Genomic DNA, 20,711 nt, shown 5'->3' on the forward strand with positions numbered 1-20,711 from the left:
CTTGCTATCTCCCACTTGGGGCTGGCACAGGCCAGGGACCACAGCACCACAGAGCAATGCTGCCCCTTCCATCTCTTGTGGGCAGAATGCCCCTTGCCAGCCCTCCACAAGCACCACAACCTTGGGGCTCACCTCAACCCTCCAGGTTTTTTATTTCCACTCCATTACCCGGTCAGTTTTGCCTCTGCAAGTCCCTGGGGATGCATGGCAGTGCATCCATCCCCACACAGAGATCTCACAGGGACGGTACAAAGGGACCTCGCTGAGGCCACTGTGTGCACAGGGCTGGCACCCTCTGATGGTTTGTCACCCTTGGCGTGGCAGAAACAGGGGAAGTGAAACAACGTCCCCTGAGTGCCATCAGGGAGCTGACACCTCGGCTGGGAGAGGACCTGGCAGCCCTGGCCACTGTCCCCAGCTGACTCCAGCCCTGGCTATGTGACACGGGCAGGAGGCAAGGAGACAGCAGCACCCACTGCAGTGTGCAGGACAAGCCAGGACACGGAGCCATTGGGCTGGTGGGGACAAGGACAGGCGGATCCAGCCGTGTTTCAGCCACCATGCTGGGTGGCAGCACTGCTGCCATGGGGAGACACAACTCCAGCAGCAACACCGTGTCCCCACATGCCCCCTCAGTTCTCTTGCAAGCAAATGTGCCATGACCCAGCTACAGCATCGCCTTCCCACCGTGGGTTCCCCGTGCCACTGCGGGCTCCTGGCGCCACTGGCAGTGCTGTGAGAGTGCTGCCGGGCTGGCTATTACCACAGGAAAAGCTGTAACACTACAGCAAACCTCCCTGCTCAGCCCTGCTACAAATCAGGGTCAGGCGGCAGCGCTGTTAGACAGAGCCTGCCGGTACGTGCTCCTGCTCCTAATGTCCTCCTGCCACACACTTAATGGGGACACACAGGAGAATGACACCATGAGGCAGAGGCTCGGTCCCACTGCCCATCTGGGGGCTCCTGCCCTCAGAGCCGGCTCCCCACCACCAGCAGAGCTGAGGGTTAGCACCAGGGAGGCACGGCCAGGGATGTTTTCTTCCCCAGGGCTGCTCTGGCTTTACCTTTAACATCTGCAAATGTGGTTAAAAGTTTGCTGAGCCTATTTTTAGAGCCTCTCACCACATGCGATTTCTCCATCGTGAGACAGGAAACGCTGATGAGGCTGTTTGCCTCGGAGCTGCTTTCTCCTCCCTGGATGGCCTCTCAGCTCCTCTGGCTGTCACAGCCACTGGTGCTCCTTGTCCCCACCTCCCAGGGTGTCCCACAGTGGCAGCTATGGCACACCCAAGAGCTGAGGGTACCAAACTGCTTGGGGGTGCTGCCAGTATGGTGGTCACACTGAGGTCCCCATCCACAGTCCCTAGACAGTGGGGGGACAAATATGTCCCAACACCACTCAGGGACTTGAAGGCAAAACTGACCCAGGCAACGGAAATACAAAACCTTGAGGGTGAAACCAGGCGCCAGCATCATGGACCTTGTCCACCATCTTACCCCATGCCTCGGTTTCCCCAAAGGAACAAATTCTGCTTGGCTGCCCACCCTGGAGCAGCACTAAGAGCCTGGACCAGGGGATGCATCAGCACTGGGCATGGGCACTGCCAGCAAACAGACCCTGGCAGGGGTGTCCACCACTCTCCTTCACACCCCCTGCCCCCAGCACGGGCAGCTCAGAGTGTCCCCAGCACACTTCTGGAAGCCCAGCAGCCCCGTGGGGCTCCAGCGCTCCCCGGGGCAGGGTCGGTGCCGCGGTGGGCAGCACGCAGGCGCGGCTGCGGCCGGGCGGCGCGGGGACCCGCTGTTTGAATGTCAACACCTCATTTATACATCTTGATTGGCTCTCATCAGCCATGCTGCGCTACACCTGATTGCTCCGAGCCCACGCGGGGTGCCAGGCTGCAGCGCCTAATTCCAGTTAATTGGCCCTTCATCCGAAGCAAAACAGAAATACGGGGATAAAGAAACAATAAAGCATCCTCCCCCGCTAAAAAAAAAGGAAAAAAATGAAAATCTTGGCGTTCTGGGGGTTGGTTTTATTTCGCAGCCGTGAGCAGGCCATGCTGCGGGCTATGGGAATTCCTTCCCTGGAGCGCTGGACTCTGCGTGAGCTGCGAGATGCTTTGCCACCCCACCGGCTCAGCTCACTCGTGCTCCCCCTCATCCCACGACGAGCCCTGCGTTCGTGTCACGCTCGCCTGTGCTCCTGCTCCCGCCCGCTCTCGCGAACCACTGAGGCTGAAATTTCAATTAAGAACGAGAAATAATTACCCGCCGCTCCACATTTCCTCTAAAATGGTAGCCAATGCCGGCGAGCCGAGTCACCGCCTCCTGCCACGTCCTGGCGCTCACCGGCGGGCTGGCATTCGGGTGACATTTCCAGGATAATGCCGACCCAGCTGCTGCACGCTGGTGGCTGCTCCCACAGCCGTGCTGGGAGGCCGATGCTTGGAAGAGATGCTCTCTTCCTCGGTGGGAGAGGGGCTGCTGCGAGCCCCTGCCGCCCTGGCTCAGCCTTTGAACCCTCTGCCCGCTCCCAGCCGTGCCCTGGGCTGGGATGCTGGTCCCCTGCTCGCCACCTGGCAGAAGTGATCCGTGATAATGACTTGGCTTCGCTCCTTCCAAGCCACACGTCATGGGGAACCACCAGGCTGCTGTCCCCAGCAGCCACCGCGCACAGGGGTGGGGCACATGGGGATGCTCCCCTCACTCCAAGGAAGAGGCTGGAGTGCTGGAGTGTGTCCAGAAAAAGGCAATGGAGCTGGGGAAGGATCTGGAGCACAAGGAGTGGCTGAGGGAGCTGGGAGGGTTCAGCCTGGAGGAAAGGAGGCTCAGGGGAAAACTTCTCACCCTCCTCAAGTCCCTGACAGAAAGGTGCAGCCAGGTGGGGGTCGGGCTCTGCTCCAGGTAACAAGTGATAGGACAAGGGGAAATGGCTCAAGTTGAGCCAGGGGCAGGTGAAGTTGGATATTAGGAAAAATGTCTTCACCAAAAGGGTGGTCAGGCATCAGAACAGGCTGCCCAGGGTACTGGTGGAGTGTTCATCCATCCTGGAAGTGTTCAAAAAAATGTCTGGATATGGCATGTGGGGACATGGTTTAGTGGTGAGCTTAGCAGTTAATGGCTGGACTTGATGGTCTTAGAGGGATTTCCCAACCTTAATGATGCTGTGATTCAATGATTCTATGCAGGAGGGCAGGAACAAGAGGGTGGGCAGCACAGGGGAGGCAGCAGCCTTGGCTGAACTGCTGGCATGTGGAACAGCATTGGGAAAGGGCAGATGGACCCAGATTCAAGACATGTCGCCAGCCTGGGGACACCAGCAGTGTGGCTGTGTCAGCCTCCCCCATGGTGCTACTCCCGGCAGATGTGCCAGCCAAGCACTCACCAGAGCACCTCAGACCTGCCCACAGCTGCAGAAATCACACCTCTTGCACTGTTTTAATTTAGCACAGCCAGAAATTGGAGGCACAAGCTCCATTGGGGTTGGAAAGGGCACAAACCCCAATCAGAGGATGATCTGGCACCTCACAAGTACTCCTGTAGCTTTCCCTGTTGAGACAGCCTGTCCTGGCTTCAACTCATGGGGTGACACAACCCTGTCACAGGGATATAACCCCACTGCAGATCCCCACAGTCCTGCCCAGAGAGCTGTGGGAGATGCAAACCCTCAGAGAAGGTAGAAATGGGACACAGACCTAGACATAAAAGGCTCTTCCACCATGAGGATGGATGAGAATGAGGGAAGAATGAACAAGGATCCAGGCTGCAGCAGAACAAGCTGGTGTGGAAGATGTGCCATGTCCCCAAAACCAGACCCTCTGCCATTGATGTGGATGGTGTCTTATTTCCCCTGGACGTTTTCCCATTCCTCTTCCCATAATCCAGAGCTGGGGGGGCCACTGCAAAGCCTGCAAGTCCCGTGACTCCAGTGGCAGGAGATGCAGGAGCCCTGGGCAGCGATCACAAGAACGGGGAAAGCAGCAACCTCAGGTTGCAGATTAGCTTCATTTTACAGCCAGGGAGGCAGAAACCTCCTGTGGTTCAACATCTTGCTGCAGACCACACAGGGAGCCTGGGGAAAGCCAGGGAGAGGTCGCAGGTCTCTGCGGGGTGAGAGCATCCCCTCTCTGGGGAGGGAGGGAGGGAGTTCAGAGCCCACAGTGGCCCCAACCCATCGCCGCACCCCAAACCTCACCCAGGGCCACGCTGCACCCCTTCCCCCTCTGACCCCAAACAGTGGGGGCTGCAGAAACCAGTTTGGCAAAGAGAGAGAGGCTCTTTACCCAAGTTTAAATGCACTTCCCTTGACTCAGTTCCCAGTTCAGCGTGGAGGAGACCCAGCTTGGCCGGCAGCCACGGCGCTCAGCTCTGCACGTCCCCGCCGAGAGACACATTCCTCAGCACTGCAGCTAAGTGCAGCACAGCCTTTGAGGCCTTCACCCCTCCTTCAATGATAATTTATGCCCTCTGACCCAACTCCCCCTTTTAAATCAGGCTGATCAATAGAGAAATCAGACAATCCTTTTAAGAAACTATCTCATCTGATCCTGCCAGCTAATGATCTCTGCTCTCCTTACAGCTGTTTGCAGATCTGTAGCCTAGGCTGCTAGGGAAAGCAGGAGGGAAAAAAGCCACTGGGCCAAATTCCTCCTTCCTCAGTCCAAGCAGGAGCAACAACAACGATGATGATTTGTACGGAAGCAAAACAGGAGATGCCAACTCCTGTTTTTTGGAAAACAAGCTGAGCATCACGCTGCAGGGAAGCACCAGCTCCCAAAATTTGCTCCCTCATCCATCTCACCACCAAACGTGCTATTCTCCCATCCTGGAAGCCCTGACAAAACATCCTCACTCTTACAGGCTCCAGCTTCCAGGCTTTCCAATGCCTTCCCTCCAAAGAAAATCCAGCAACACAAAGCAACAACCCCAAATCTGGTTCCTGGCTGAGCCATGGTCACCCCCACCCTGCTCCATGCACACCAAGGCTCCAAGGAAATGCTCTGAGCACTGGGATCTCCATCACTTAGCTGGAAAACCCTCACCCCTCACAGAGATCCTCACTTCACCAGGGCAGCAAAAGCTCAGGGGTGCAGCTACCTCCTGCCCATGGAGGAGCTCAACCAGATCAGTTGGAGAGGGAGCAGTGTCCAGCACAGCACTGGGAGCAGTGTGGACACGTCCCTGGAACAGCCTCCAGAAGGGCTTTATTGATGGCAGCTGCATTTCTATTTAACTGGCAAAGGAACAGGGTTAACCAGTGAAGAGGGAAGCATCAGAGAACCCTTGAAGTCTTCAAAGTAAATCAGCTCCTGGAACAAACACGCTCGGTAGCCAAATGTCCACTTCTCCTTTGTGTGTGCAGAGATATTGACATTTATTATGATGCCCAAACCACCCAGAGGAAGGATGCTTTCCTTGCATCCAAGGGCCATTTCTCACCCTGGCACAGTCACAGGGATTTCTCCCCTGCCAAGGCACAGCTTGGCCCCCAGCACTCCCTCTTTTAAACCACCCAGGAGGCAGGATGGGACCGTGTCCTGGGGATACTCAGCACCTTCCCAGCCCCACCAGGAGCCAGGGAGCCCCACCAAGCCTGGGACACCTCAACCATCTGTCCCCTCCCGCCCAGCCCTTGCTCTGAAGCCCAAGAGCAGATGCAAAAGCCAAGGGGTCTGAAGGGCTGCGGCAGCACAGCACGGTGCAGGTCCTGCCACAGCAGTCACAGTGAATTACAAGGTATTAGAGCCCCGCGCTGCCGTGTCTCTGTGCAGCAGCAGTCACGGTGAAGGACATGCTATGATAGGACTAGAGTCTCCTCTGGAGAATCCAGTCACTGGCCTGGTGGAAGGCAGTGGTATGAGAGGCCAGCCCTGTTCCATAGATCATGCAGCGACAGGCACGTGAAGGACGCGCTATTACAGGACAAGGGGGGCTGAGAGCCGTGGGGTTTGGGGAGGGGGGATGGCTGTGCCTCGCTGGATCACTGAGTGCCCACGCTTCGCGAGCCAGCAGCCGTGAACGTTTTTAATTATGCTTTCCTACTTTATCGAGCATCTCATTTTCATTTACACGCCAGCCATCCCCACCTGAGAACGTGGCCACTGCTGCTCCTTTCCAGCACTGCTCCCATATTCCCTCATGCATCAGCTGGAGGGACCCAGCAGAGCTGGAGGTCCATCCTCAGCACAGGGGACCCATTTGGTGACAGACACAGACCTGCCCTGCAGCTCCCCTACGCTCCCCACACGATGCCAAGGACCATCAGGGAGCTGGGCAGAGCCTCCCTGATGCTCGGTGTCCCTCCCTGTCGGAGCAGCCAATTTTAGTGGCTGCCATAAATGCAGCAGGAGCAGTGTCCTCTGGTGAGGCATCGAGCGGTGACTAAGAGCGGAGATGACAATAAAGCAGAGGAAGCAAGGTCTGACTGCAAAGCAGCAAACCAACCCCCCTGAATCCTGCTCAGAGGCACTGACTGATGATGCCCCCCCAAAGCAGAGCCTGAGCCCAGGGAAGGAGGGCTGGGCTCTCTGGGGCTCAGGCTGAGCCCAGGCACAGGCTCAGTTTGGGTGGAAATCCCATAAACAGGAGGGGAGAAAGGCTTCCCCCATCAGGACACCGGGATGGAGTTCAAGCCTCTTAGCAAAGCACACAGGGAGACTTGTGTACAGCCCCTACAGATAAATCTACCCCCTGAAAGCATTCTCAGTGGTAAATGCGGTAGAGGCTGTGCAGGACTTGACAGCTCGAGGTGTATTTATGGTGCTCTGGCACCGGGGATACAACCAGTTGGGATTTTTGCTCGGCTCTACCACTTGGGCATAGCACAGCCACAACAAACCCATTTGAATACCTCTTGTTTCAACCAAGGCAGAGATCCAGCCTATTCCCTGCGGAGCAAGCGCCAGACCTGGGGCCAAATTAATCTCCGATGGATCTCCATCAACTTCATGGAGTTACAACTACAATTTGGCCCATGCCTGACACGTAAATCTGCTCATTTTTCTTCCAAATCGTCCAAATACCGCAGCATTTGTTAGCGCAGGAGAGGGGACGCATCCTCCGGGAGAGATCTCTTTGGATACCGCGCCAGCCCTTTCTTTTTTTTATTTCCTTTGCTGCCTGGGATAAAAGGCAAGCGAGACAGACCGTGGTACGTGTCTGAGCTGTTTGGGAAAGAAATAGGAATTTCCTCCTGCCATTCCCAGTCTTTTGATAGGCAGGTGGGATGCGAGCAGGAATAACTCAATCAAGACAGAGCAATTTTTAATTAATTTGTGGATCCCTTCACTGGCTGATTGCCTTGGAGACAAAAGGGAAGCCTCTCCTTTAACACTTGTGTGTGCCTGGTACTCTGAGCCTCCCCTTTTCACCGGCACATCTTTGGTCTTGAAAGCTGCACAAAAGGAAGAATTCCTTGATCTTTTGCCTCGGCTTTTGCTAAGATGGAGACACACATGAGGGGGAGCTGGGCTGGGGGGTTTTTTGGGTTTCTTTTATATTTTGGGGAGATTATGAAAGCCCAAAATTCCCATAGAGAGAGGTGGGGAAGAAAAAAAAAGAAGGAAAGGGGAATAAAAACCCTCAAAGCTAAGAAAGGAGAGCGTTTTCCGTCAACACCTTCTGCCCAGCCCGCTCCATCCCCAAGGGGAGGGAGTTGAAAGGTTCAAGCTACATCAAGTGGTGAGTAATGCAGCGGGAGGCTCCTGCTCAGGGCTGGGCTCTCGCCCTCCGCCATCCTCCCTGCCCCGTGTCCAGTGCTGGCAGGGCAGAGCCCAGCTCTCACCCTCCCCTTCTCCCCCCAGCAGCGACCGTGGGGATGCGGGAACTTCCAAGGCAGTGAGTGACACCACAATTATCGATTGCCGGCTGCAAAGGCTTGCTCTCGCCTCCCCCCCTCTTCTCACTTGTTTTCTTCTGTGCAGTAGTGCCAGCCTTCAGAGACTGCTGCTGTAAAAGGCTCGGATTGACGGGGTGTCAAGATATCCGCTGCCCCTGGCTTTTAACGTTCCCTTGCAGGGGGGAGCGGGAAGAGCCCCTGCACCGGTGAGGGGAGCTTGGATGGCTCCAAAAGAAAGGGAGGAATGAAAAGCCTCTCTCTCTCTCCTCTGTCGAGGAGATGCTCTTGAACCACAAGCAGCTTTTTCAGCCTCAGCTTGGCTGCGTGCGTCTCGGAAATCTCAAGATGCTGGGAAGGAGGAGAGGCGATGTGCCAGCCAGCCCCTGCCCAAAATCAAGGCACCCAAGAAACCCACCACGCTCCCCAGCAGGTCTCTGTGGGGTGGCACACACACCTGACCACCCAGCAGGTTTGGCAGTGGCCATTTTAGAGGTGGGGAAGACAAGACACATCCAGGCCAGATAAGGTCACCAGAAGAGGCTGCAAAAGGACTGAGACACCCCAGCTTGGGCAAATCCCCTGCTGTTCAACACTGATGGCACAAGGGGTGCCAGATCAGAGGGTTTTCCTAGCCAGGACTGGCAAAGCAGGAACTCCAGGTAATTCCCGGATCTCCCACCAAAGGCTACGATGCCATCCTGCCCAATGGCCCTGGGATGGTCCCTTGCCAGCCCTGCCCCCAGCTCAGCTGGCCACCCACAGCAAGTGCCATCCCTGCCACAAAATGGGGACGGTCACCTGCCTGTGGAGGTGTTTGTTTGCAAAGCCTGGTGGCACCTTGGGACCATGGCTAAGTGTTACGTGCTGGAGCCAGAGGCCTGAAATTAAAGCTGGCTCCACGGCTGTCGGTGTCGACACCTGGTGATGGGAGGAGAGGGATCGATGATGGAGAGTCTGTCGCTCCTGATGCATCGCTGTCAGGGTCAATACACAATTCCCGGGGAGATCAGATGTCCAGGTTAACTGCTTTGCCTCCGTGCTAAGCCGATGGGCTGGCAGAGCCCCATCCTGCTCACACATCCTCCTCCCCAGCCACGCTCATCCCACAGCCACCAAATGCCACTGACAGCAGCCCTGGGGCTTGTGGCTCTTGTTTTCATCCATGCAGAGCTCAAGTGTAGTTCAAATGGGTGCCCGAGGCTGGGAAAGGGACACAGGGACAGCAAGGACCTGCCCCCCAGGAGCTTTTGGCTGCATCAAACCAGCCCACTGCCACGGGCAGCATCACCATGGGACCTCGTGGGGACACAGGGCTTGGGGACACAGGCCAGCAACTCCTCTGGCCACCCAAGGGGGCTCAGAAGGGTGAGGAGACTTCTGAAGGGGGGAGCCCCATCTGCCAGTCTGCCTGTGCACCCCTGAATTCCTGAACAACAGAAAAGGCAGGAGAGGAGGAAACTCGCCCAGCACAGGTCCTGCAGGCTTGCTGCCCATGTCCTGCTCCTCACCCTGGCTGAGCAGAGCATCCACGTGGCTTTGGCACAACACCTGTCCCCTCCAGGTGACACCGCAGACCCCCACGGGACAGGAGAGCTGTGACAGCAGGGCTGCACTGTGCCCTCTGCACCAAGCCGGCTTGTGGCACTCCCTGGCACTCCGAAATCATTGCAGCGAGCACAGGCAGGGGGCAGAAGCCCTGCTGTGCCCCCATCCCCGTGTGCCACGCTGGGCAAGGATCCGTCCCAGGGGGTCCTGTGAGGACGAGAGCCACCCGCAGCCAGGCTGCAGCATCTCCCCCTCCCCGACAGCTCCCGGGGGCTTTCAGCTGCTCATCTCCTCCTCCAGCACAGCACAACCTATCCGGGGGAGCCCGGTGTGACCCCCTGAGGAGGGGACCAGGGGGTCCTACCTGCTGTCAGCCCACAGAGCCAGCCTGGGGGGGACACAGCATCACACCCGGCGCAGCCAGACTCGCGTCAGCCCCCCCAAAAATCCCAGGAAAACAGAGCGCGGCATGAATAACAAAAGCAGCGATCAGTAAAGACTCTCCCAAGAGGCCGCAAGTTCTTCAATTAGAGCTCGCATTATAGGAATGAGAAACTCCACGCCGTCTTCCGTAAGGATAACACTTTTTTCCCCCTCTCTTTTAAAGAATAAAGGGAGGGAGGGAGGGAGAGGAAGGGCTGCATCTCTAATGCAACAGACAGGTCTGCTGAGATTCACTTTGGCTCTTATTTTGACTTTCATCTAAAAGAGCTGCCCTGGGAATCCATTAAGTCCAATTTAAATCGGCTCTCCGCCCTCACGGCTTCTCCCCGCCTTCGCGGCCCCCCCAGCTCCCTTCTCCCCCTCCTCGGAAGCAAACAAACACAAAAGCAAGGCCAGGCAGGGCAGACAGCGAAGGGCAGGCAGCGAAGGGCAGCACCGGCGCGGTTTCGGAGCCCTTCCCGGGGGGATTACAGCCTTCCCCAGGGCAGTCGCTCCATCTTTATTTCCGCCCAAATAAACACAATCCGGCCACGTTTGGTACCGCCTCGGCATCCCCCACCCCGGCGGCGCTTTTTGGGGGAGCCCGTAGGGTTTCGGGACCTGCTTCTGCTCCCCGCACATCTCCCCCCTCCGCACAACACAGGCGTATCTCCCCCTGGTTTTATTATTTTTGAGGACAATTACCTCCGTTAACGCCGCAACCGGCAAAGTTGGACGGGATATAATCACATACTTCAGGTTGGTTGGGTTTTTCTGGGGGTTGGTTTTTTTTCCCTCCCCCCCAGTGAGCTTCCCCACCCCGAGATCATTCCTCCGCCTTTGGGAATCGCCCCCCCTCGCAGCCGGGCGAGGGACGGACCCCTCGCCTTTCATCTCACCACACTCATTCAAGCTCTGCTTCTGTCGTATAAGCAGTTTTCCAGCTCTTCCCCCCCCTCCCGCCCCGTAACACACCCGCTCTGCATTGCATCCTATTCATATGTTTTCAATCATCGCCGTTTCGTTACTTAAAACAAAAGCACACGGTTCCCCACCCCCGGGCAGCACTCCGAGCCCCCTCACCGGGCTCCACGGCTATTCCCCGGTTTGTTTGTTTATTAATGTCAACGGAGGATTTGGAGGCAAAATTTGCCGTGGGAGAAAGGGAGCGGGAGGTGAAAGTCCCATCAAGGGGCTTTCCAAAGGCGCAGCCAGATGTGCAAACCCCACGATTCCTTGGGTTATCTGCTAGATCCATTTTTTCCTGCCCCGCCAGCCACCGAATAAAAGAAAGAAAATCCATCAAGTCAGCGTTCTCACGTGCAGACAACGGCAAGGAGAGCCAGGCGCCCGCCCGCGGCACCGCCGCAACTTTTGGAAGTATAAAACCATGCACATCCATAACTCCTCAATTAAATAAGCCTCCCCGGGAAGACTTCCCTCTGCAGAGGCTTTCGCAGCCCCGTGCCCATTATTATTTTAACTTTGCAAAAGTAGGGATTCAGGACAAGCAAAACGAAATCCACCCCCTTCCACACACAAACATTTCCAAGTCTCAGCTGTATCTTTGTTCAGACACCCATCAATCGGCAAGTCAGGAGGGGTTTTGGACCGGTTGCAAATTTCTTTATTACTTCCAGAAAAGCAAAACAACCCCCCCACACACGCCCCCCGGCTCCTCCGTTGCTGCTGCAAATAGGACACACACACAACACACACACACACACATACACGCACGTATAATCCCCCCTCCCTCCCCAAACTCCGCGATGCCGGCGCCGTGCATCCATTCAATCGCAGCAGCACACGAGTTGCACAAGAGAAAAATAAATCCGGAAAAAGCTCTGTCCGCACACCCTCACCCGCCCCCCCCTCACGCCCTCCCTTCCAATTCTGCTGCGGCTCCAAGAAAAAAAAAAAAAAAAGAAAAAAAAAGAAAGAAGGAAAAAAAAGGAAAAAAAAAAGCACAAAGATGTAGCTTGCAACAATACCTGCGATGGTCCTCGCTCTCTCCTCTCTCTCCTGCTGGCTCGCTCTCCTCCTCTTCCAGAGCACAGTAGCCAGATTAGATCCTTAGAAAAAAAAATGTGAGAAATAGCACAATTCTCCCTTTTTTTTTTTTTTTTTTTTTTTTTGCTTCCCTTCTCAGCAGCCCTTCTGAGCTCCTTCACTAACCATTATTCATAGACCACTAGGGGATATAAGGTAATTAGAAACGGCCCTATAGCATCCAGCCTGAAAATGTAATGCCAGCGGTAGGAGTGGTGGAGGGCTCTGGCTGCGGGCGGCTCCGGCAGAAAGTGCTCGCTGGAGCTGGGGACCGAGGTGAGAAGTGGGGTGGAGGAGAGGGCGAGCGGCAGCGGGTGCTGGCAGCTCTCCCGACAGAGACCAGGGTGGCCAGGGACACCGAGCGGCACCGGTTTGGGTTGGGTTTGGGGTTTGTTTTTTTTTTTTTGGAATTTTTTTGTATTTTGGAGTGGGCTCGCCGTGCCCGTGTGAGCCGTGCCGGGGCTGCGTGTGTGTGTGTGTGTGCGCGCGTGTGTGTGTGTTTGTGCCAGGAATAGCAATCAGCAGAGGCAGCACACAGAGCGCAAAAATGCCATCATGCAGGGTCAACAGAAAGCTGCAGACATTTTTTTTTCCTCTCTCTCTCTTTTTTTTTTTTTTTTTTGTAGGCTTAATCCTCTGGAGCGGGGGAGAGGGAAAAGGAGGAGGCTGCTGCCTTCTTTATAGTTTTGATTTTTTCTTTTTTTTTCCCTCTTCCAACCTCGTAGGATCAGATTAACCCCCCCTCCTCTCCCCTCCACGCACACACACACTCTCTCCAGCCCCAGCCATCCCAACCCTCCGCCAGCACTGCACCGGGGAGATGCCGGAGTCGGCGCAGGGTGGGATGCGGGTCTGGCCGCCGCGATGAGCTGGGTGGGATGAGCTAGGTGGGCTCGGCGGGGAAGCAGAGCAGGAGGGAGGCAGCGCGGGGGGGAAAGGGGGGAGGTGGAGGCAAATGAACAAATCACACCTGCAGCTTTCTGCGTGCCGGAGCCAGCTGCAGCCCAGGCAGCGACCGGCAGGAAAAATCCAGGCGCGCGGGCTCCCAGCACCATCATCTGCGGGGATTTGGGTGCACGGTGAGCGGGTGGCAACTCATCGCTGGCAGCGATTGATTTTGGGGAGGTTTATTATTAGCAGGAGGGGGAAAGGGAGGTGCTAACAAAGAGCGACCCTTCCACACACACACACACACCCCGATTTTTTTCCAAGGGGTAAATAAAACCCGTCGCAGAGGCGAGGAGGGGGGGCTGGTCCCCTGGCCAAGGGACGCAGAGCTGTGGTGGCCCTGGCACAGCGGGCCACCCGTGCCGTGCCGTGCCGTGCCGTGCCGTGCCGTGCCGTGCCGTGCCGTGCCGTGCCGCCGGCGGTGCCGGGATCGCGGCCGCGCAGCTCCGCGCCCCGGCTGCTGCCCGAAGGGCGCAAACGCCCAGCCCTGCCTCCTCCCACGACTCCGCTCTGAGCCTCTCGTTAATTGAACTAAAGCTGTTCACCTTGATAACGCAGCACGGCAGCAAGTTTCCGAGCCGTACGCGGGGGGCTGGAGAGCTATTTGATCCACTTCCAAGGCGCTGCCTTTCAATTCAACCCCTTGCTCTTGAAGGATGGATAACCAGGCCCTCTCTTTTCCCTGTTAATTACTCGAGATAGGAGCCATCAAGCTGCAAACCAGACCAAAGCTCATAAGGGGACACAGCACCTGCAAAAGCAGACTGCTTGTTCTCATTCCCCCTGTCGTTTTCCTCCCCACCCCCATCCTCATCCTCATCCCCATTCCCATCCCCATGGCAGACCCAGTCTGGCTGTTTGTAGGTAATACACCACAATATGCTCCCAGCCACCTCCAGCTTCACACATGCCTCTCTGCAGGATGGTAAATCAAGCCGGGACCTCATGGCTCTCCAGGGACTTGGTGTTATTCCCTGTAATCACCAATCTGCCCTGCCCTTCACACACAAGAGCCTGGCACTGTTTGGCATCACAAGCCGTGACTGCCACCCTAGTAAAGCCAAGGTGGGATGGACCCTAAGGACGTCACCCCCAGCTTCTCCTCTGGGATTGACAGAAGACTAAAGATTTTGTTATTTTTACACTACAATCCAATAAATTCAACAATCTGGTCTGTCCATGTTATTTCCCAGCTCTGGTATGTTTGAAATCCCCACCTCCAGGAGTCCGGTGATTTCAGGAAGATTTCAGCCCTGCTCTCCTCCAACCCTGACCTCACTGTGGTGGGGTGAAAGGTTGAAACCACAAGCCCCAGAGAGCCCCATATGCAAATCAAATCACCACCAAATACTGTTCTTTTTCTGGAACCTTTAAAGTTCTGCACCTACGATTTATGGGTTCAAAAAGGCTGATTTCATGACTTCTCAGCATTTCTGAGGTGTCAACACCCACGTCACCTCTGTTTGCATGACACGGTCATGTCTATCTAAGCCAAACCACTGCCTGGGTGGGAGACCACCACCTATAACACCAATTAACTTCACTCATTAAAACCTCCAAGCTCATAGAGGATGCTGCTGCTCAGTTATGCAGATGGAAAAGTTTCCATCCCCTTGATAAAATCCAGATCCAGAGCATCCTAGAGCAGATCTCACCCTGAGCTACCACAAAACAGCATGACCAGCATCAAAAAGCCTCTTCCCATCTTCCCTGCTATGAGAGCAGGGCTCACCTTGCTGATCAAAGTTGGAGGCTTCCCTGGACATAACCCCACACCTCCTGCCCTGGAGAGGCTAAAAAATAATGACTCATAGCAATGTTATTTCTGGAGCTGCTAAAACAAAGGCACTCTGGCTCCCTCGGTGTCTCACCACTTTGACCTAAATGATAAGGCATCCAGAGAAAACTGAGCTTTTCCCACCAGCCTCCTCATCCAGCCCTGACATGAGTGGCCAGCCCAGGGTCCAAGGACCTCCCCAGTACCTACACAGGATGCTCTAAGCAGGCTCTTTTTCATTCATCTTTCTTTCACCCCTCTTCCTGGCAGATTCCTCCTCAGCCTCACTCCCAACCACGCCAATGGATGATTTTTGTCCCCTGCCTGGGTGCCACACACCCCACACGTGTGGTGGCTCCTCGCAGGCAGGAGCAGCAGCCCTGCCCCAGCTCTCATCAAGCTCCGTGCATCGGCTCCGAGCGGATCCGATGGATTTTCATTTCCTAACTTTGCCCTTCGGGCTATTTCTAACGAGCTTCCTCACGCTTAAAAAAAAAAAAAAATAAAATCCTTCATCTTGCAGCACCGGTGTCAGAACAGCAACACTCAGGATGACTGTGCCTGCAAGGAGGCTGGAAATTAATTATATCACAGTGGCTTTAGGTAGGGATCCATCCACTGACCTCCTTGTCCAGCTCCTGTCTGGGACCCAGGGAACAGCCAGAAATCCAGAGCAAACAGGCTTTTTTGGCCTTGAAAAATGTATTTTTGTGGTGTGATGTTTGGTCTGTGCAGCACAGCCTTGGGTGTGGAGCCACCACTGTCCTCCCGTGACCCCGTGCCCTCCCCGTACCCCAGCCTTGAGCCCCCTTGTGTAGCCTCTTCCTGCATCACGGGTCCATCCACCCTCCTGAACTCATCCTCCCACTGAGAGGGAGCAACCAGTCCTGGGTGCCGTAATTTCCACTAATCAGATGTTTTAATGAGTTTCTCAGAGCCCAGCAGATCCCACTTCCCACCACCACCCCCTCGGAGGCCGGCCCCGCTCCCGCGCCGTGCCGAGGCCCCTGACATCTCGAAGGCTTTCCTTGGTGGGAGAGCAGCGATTATTTCTCTCAAAAGGTCTCTTATAATGGAAACCATCTCTGCATCCCTCCTTGGTCTCCTCCTGCCGTGACCCAGGCTCCATCGAGAGGAGCTCTGCTCCAAGGCAGTGCCGTGTTTCCATGGAAAGAGTGAATAGCAGAGTCTTCCCAGTGGTTTATTAGAATTCCTTTTACTTCGATGGAGAGTTTTAGAGCAAAGTAGAAAGGCTTTAATGTGGGGCTAATGGAGCCCCTGGGAAGTCCAGGAAGGAAATCTCCCCTGGAGGAGGCGTGAGGAGAGGGAGGGCAACTTTCAAGACGAATTCCTGGACAGGTTGAAATTTTTTTGCAGGAGCCATCTCAGGCAGCGAGAAATGGAAATGAATGTTTGTTTTATTTTTAACAGATGTTACAAAAGACCTGCCAGTAATTCAGCGAACGATGCAAAACCTAGATCCCACTCACTTTTCCCGGCATGTCTTCCATCCCCTCCCTCTCCTGCTTGGTACAAATGCTTATTTGCATTTAGCATATCATATTAAAAAAAAAAAAAAACACGTAAAATTAAGCAATAAAATAACAATCGTACGCCACTTCATTTCCTCCCTCCCCAAGTTTATGGTTTCAGGCTAAATCCTTGTTGGAGCAGCTATTAATTGTTTTTAATAAATTTTTCTGTCTCTTCGGATTTCCCAAACCTTTATTCTACTCATCCACTTTGGGGGGTGCCCTCTTGCCCCAGCCCCCATCCCTCTCTCTCCCTGCTGTTCCCTCATGGAACAGCTCTTGACTCTGCTAAGTGTTTGGAGCCCCAGTGTGAAACACAGACTGCAGCCTCTTCTTTGGGAAGAAATACAGGGATTTGCAGTTAAGAGATGGGGAGATGGAAAGGGGAGGAGGTACAATGAGGGCATCCTAAAACCATCCAGCCAGGGGCTGGAAAAGCAGTAAGAGTGTGGCTCTCCAAAAAACACAGTGCAGAAAGTGATCCATGAACACACACCACAGCATAGGGAATTCCAAAGCTGATCTAAGAGCCACCGTGATGCCAGAGGGGTGTTTGGGATGAGACACAGCATTTATGAGTGACACACATGAAACCCAAACCTGGGAGGCCAGCGACAGTTGTGGAATCCCAGTATGGTTTGGGTTGGAAGGGCCCTTAAAGGCCATCTCGTTCCAACCCCCTGCCATGGCCAGGGACACCTTCCACTATCCCAGGTTGCTCCAAGCCCCTCCTAACCTGGCCTTGGACACTTCAAGGGGTAGGACACTCACAGCTTCTCTGTGCCAGTGCCTTACCACCCTCACAGGGCAGAATTTCTTTCTTATATCCACTTTATCCCTGCCCACTGTCGATGTGAAGCCATTCCCCCTTGTCCTGTCACTCCATGCCCTTGGAAAGAGTCCCTTTCCAGCTTTTGTAGTCCTGGCCAGAGGAGCCCTGAATCCCACGGATACCAGATTTCCTGAAAATGAGCAACTTTGGCAGCTCCTGGTTTAACTCTTGCCTGCAAAGCACAAGCTGCAATGGTTCCCCTTTTCATGCCTAACTGTAAAATGCCACTTGTCCTCTGGATACCCAGCTTTCCTAAGGGCAAGACACCAGGAAAACCTGGAGTGGGCAAATGCAGGGTGATTTTCTGCCTGGTTTCCTGTTAGCAACCCTGCATGCATAGCCTCAAATGGCCCATGATCCCACACACCAGCATGCCCTGTGCTGGATTCACACTCCATCGATGCCTTGTTTGTGGGATCCCAAGCAGGAGAGGAGGAGACAGGCTCAGGGGAGCAGCTACAGGTCAGTACTGACACAAACAGGGTATCCCTGCACCCATTATAAATCCTAAAATCTGCCTGATTTCCAGGCAGAAAATGGCATCCGTGTGCATTTCCAGGTGACAGAGGAAAAGTGGCTGTTTTCACTGAGCTTTCTCCTCTTCCCGTTACAATCCTGCACCTGGTTAGCAACTGTCGGAAAGAGGTTAATCACAGTCCTTAAATCAGGAACCTTGTTGTAGTATGCTCGGGATGCACATCTGTGCTCTCCATGGCTCATCCCCGGAGGCATTTGGGAGAAGGCAATATGCCAAAAAACCCCACCCCCAGATAAGCCACCCAACCCCCCCCCAAATGAGTGACAAGCATCCCAGGGTGCAGGATCCTGCTGATTCCCTGAGCTGGTTCTGCAGCACACGTGAAAGGCTCATGATTCCCCCAGCCCCACCATGGCCGTGGGTTAAAGGCATCTTGGATAATGCGGTGTTGGCACAGCCATTATGGGGCAGAAGAGGCTTTTGAGGGATTGGGGTTTTGCTCACTGGCCAACCTTATGATGGAGGGGAGGAGGCATCACCTGGAAATGCCTTGGGAGTAAACCACGGGGACCGGGGGTGGTTTCACATCCCAACCCAGAGCTCAGCCCTTGGCAGAGCAAAGGCTGGAGCTCCAGCAGCCGCCAGCTGCCCAGCTTGGCTCCTGATTTCCAAGCATTGCAAAGCCCGGCCTGGCCTTGCTATTTCTAGGCCTGTCCCAGGGGATTACCCTGCTCTCCCTGTTTTGGGAAAAAGAAGCATTCCGGAGCGTCAGAGCCCTGGTGCTTAGCCGGGCCCCGGGCTGCCGGTGCGCCAGAGACCGAGGCCGTTCCAGGCACACACACGTGCACAGCCCGGAAAATGGAGAGGAATTGATCCCGGAGGCAAATCTCTTTTGTTCTAACCCCGCGGCTGTAACTGGATCTCCCCAGGTTCCCCGGCTCAGGGGCTGCGGCGGATCACATCTCTTTCATGCCTTCTCCCAGTGCCAGCTTGTCACATTCCCCCGTCGCCGGCGGCGGGGAGGGGACGGGTGGGAAGGGGAGGCATCGCTCCCAGCGCTTGTTTACCTCGGCACCGCGCACGAGGGGTGTACGGCGGTAATGAGCAAAAACCTGGAGGGAGCAGATTGCAGAGCCGCGGCATGAGACCACCCCCAACTCACAGGCTGCCCCTTTTTAATGAGGTCCCCCCCATCCTCCTCCCCGCCAGGCTCCCCGTGCCCTGACATCCTCCTGCCTTTCCCCGCTGTCTTGTTCCGACTGCAGAAATGCTGATTCACAGAGCCCGGCGCAGGAGGCGTTTGGGAGGCAGAGAGAGCAGCACAACACCGCCCCAATGCTCCCGACCTCCCCGGGCGCCTTCGCACCGGTGACTGGCGACAGAGGAGTCGCTGCAGATTAATCCGCTCTGCGCTTCTTCCAGCACCTCTTTCCCAGAGACTCCCTCGCCTCCCAGCAAGGTGAATCCATCCCCTCTGCTTCCCGGGAGAGCTCGCATGCGAATCTGCCTCCCCTTTCTGCACAGGGGAAAGCAAGGTGAAAGATTTCACGCTGCGCACGACAGCGGGATGGGGTGGATGGCACTTCCCCAGGGAAGCACTCTGCCTTCCAAGCGGCAGGGCACAGAGAACAGCACCCTGACCCGGTGTCAGACCTCACTCCTGGATGCTTTGATGCATTACGGGCAATCCAGACCCCGTCTCTTCCCTCCAGGGCAGGCAGTGCCTGGTGGTGGGGTCTGTGCCTCGGCCGGCTCCTGGCACCCACCACCACGTCAAGGGCGCTGTGCTGTGACAGCAGCCAGCACAAACCGAGCTGCCCGCCCTGCATCACCTTCCCTCTCCTCTCCTCTCCCCTCCTGCCAGCACGGTGCAGCTGGTGCAGCAGCAGGGCCAAAATCCGAGAGAGTAAAAGGATGTTTTTTTGGAGCAGGCTGTAGGAATGGTGTCCCCAGCAGCCCAGGGAAGGCAAAGGGCTGCAAAAGCAGGGGATGGATGTCTAAGGATTTCACTTCTCACAAGTCCAGGTCGCTTCCCTCTGGGACAACCACAACACAATGTAGCAGAGCTCAGGTGTATAGATCCATCCTGTTCTACTCCATCTTGCATTCCTTGACCCCATTCACTTCTCCCCGAGGCCACTTCATCCCAAAGTCACCTGTGGTGCCACGACGGATGCAAACACCTGGGAACCCTTTGCACTGAACAGCAGGATGTGACACAGACTTTCCTGTCACACTCACACTCCTCCCTGTGCCCCGTCCCTCTGGACCAGCTCAGCACTGCTCGGATCACGTGGGACCCATCCCAGAGCAGGCCAAGCAGAAGATAAACCCAGTAAGCCAGGCAGGGAAGCCAAAATTGAACCCATCTCTGCAAGCCCATGGGTACACTCTGGATGTGTCTGGGGACACCAGGGCACCAGGACACCCCTTGCCACCTCCACACTCATACATCTTTAGCCCTGAGGCTCAAAGATCAAATCCACCTTTTCTTTTAATCCTTCCATCTTTTTTTGCAGGGTGTATCAAAGCTGTGCTGGTGGGTGACCACCTGCCCACAGCCAGTGGCCAAGCTGGGCTGCTCATCTGGCTCCAGGAGAAGCCATGGTGCATCTGAATAGATTCCACCATGCAACTGTAAAGGCCCCAGTGGGTTTGAATAGGAGCCCCTTGAGGTATTATCTCACCAGTGCCTCGAGGCAACCACCTGAATCCTTCCGTGACTGCTGCACAAATCTGGACTGTCTCCAGCAGCTGGGGATTATGGACAGACCTTGCAGAGGAGCCCCCAGACCACCACAGCACAGCCAGCACCATCAGCTCTGAGATGCTCCCACGTGCAGCCATTCCTCAAAAAACAAGGCACGGTGATGCTAAGAAGACCAAAGCCCAGATGCCAAGGCAGGAAACCAAGCTGAAGTTTTCACATTAATCATATCGAGCTCTATTCTTTTTCATCTATTTCAAGGCAAGTCAAAAAGAGGTTCACACTCTCCCCTGGCAAACCACAGAGGATGACGTGAGCCTGTCTCTTGCATTGCAAGTAGAGTGTGTCAAGCAATTAGCAAGTCATCAGGAATTCAGATAGGGTGGGCAGGATACGATCCCTCAAAGCTCTGGCAGGAGCATTACCCACCCTGGAGTTTCCCATCAGGCATGGAAGGCAGCAGAGGGAGCAGGGGCTGTTGGTGAGCTCTCAGGAGCAGAGCAGACACTGTGTGCCAGCAGAGCCTGATGCCATGAAACACCTCACGTTTAGCCTGTGCTGTAGCTCAAAGACCCTGGGC

The 20,711-nt window shown here is 55.3% G+C and overlaps 1 protein-coding gene across 2 annotated transcripts in view; it reads right to left on the bottom strand.

The window, feature by feature from the left end:
* Positions 1-20,711, bottom strand: part of RAI1 (retinoic acid induced 1) — a 74,824-nt gene that overhangs the window by 27,728 nt on the left and 26,385 nt on the right. For both annotated transcript variants that reach the window (XM_084216672.1, XM_084216673.1), the window contains one exon: positions 11,800-11,880. The gene's annotated coding sequence lies outside the window, so the exon portion shown is untranslated. The remainder of the gene's footprint in view (positions 1-11,799; positions 11,881-20,711) is intronic.

Source organism: Fringilla coelebs (assembly GCF_963513975.1).
Source record: "Fringilla coelebs genome assembly, chromosome: 16".
Lineage (NCBI taxonomy): Eukaryota > Metazoa > Chordata > Aves > Passeriformes > Fringillidae > Fringilla > Fringilla coelebs.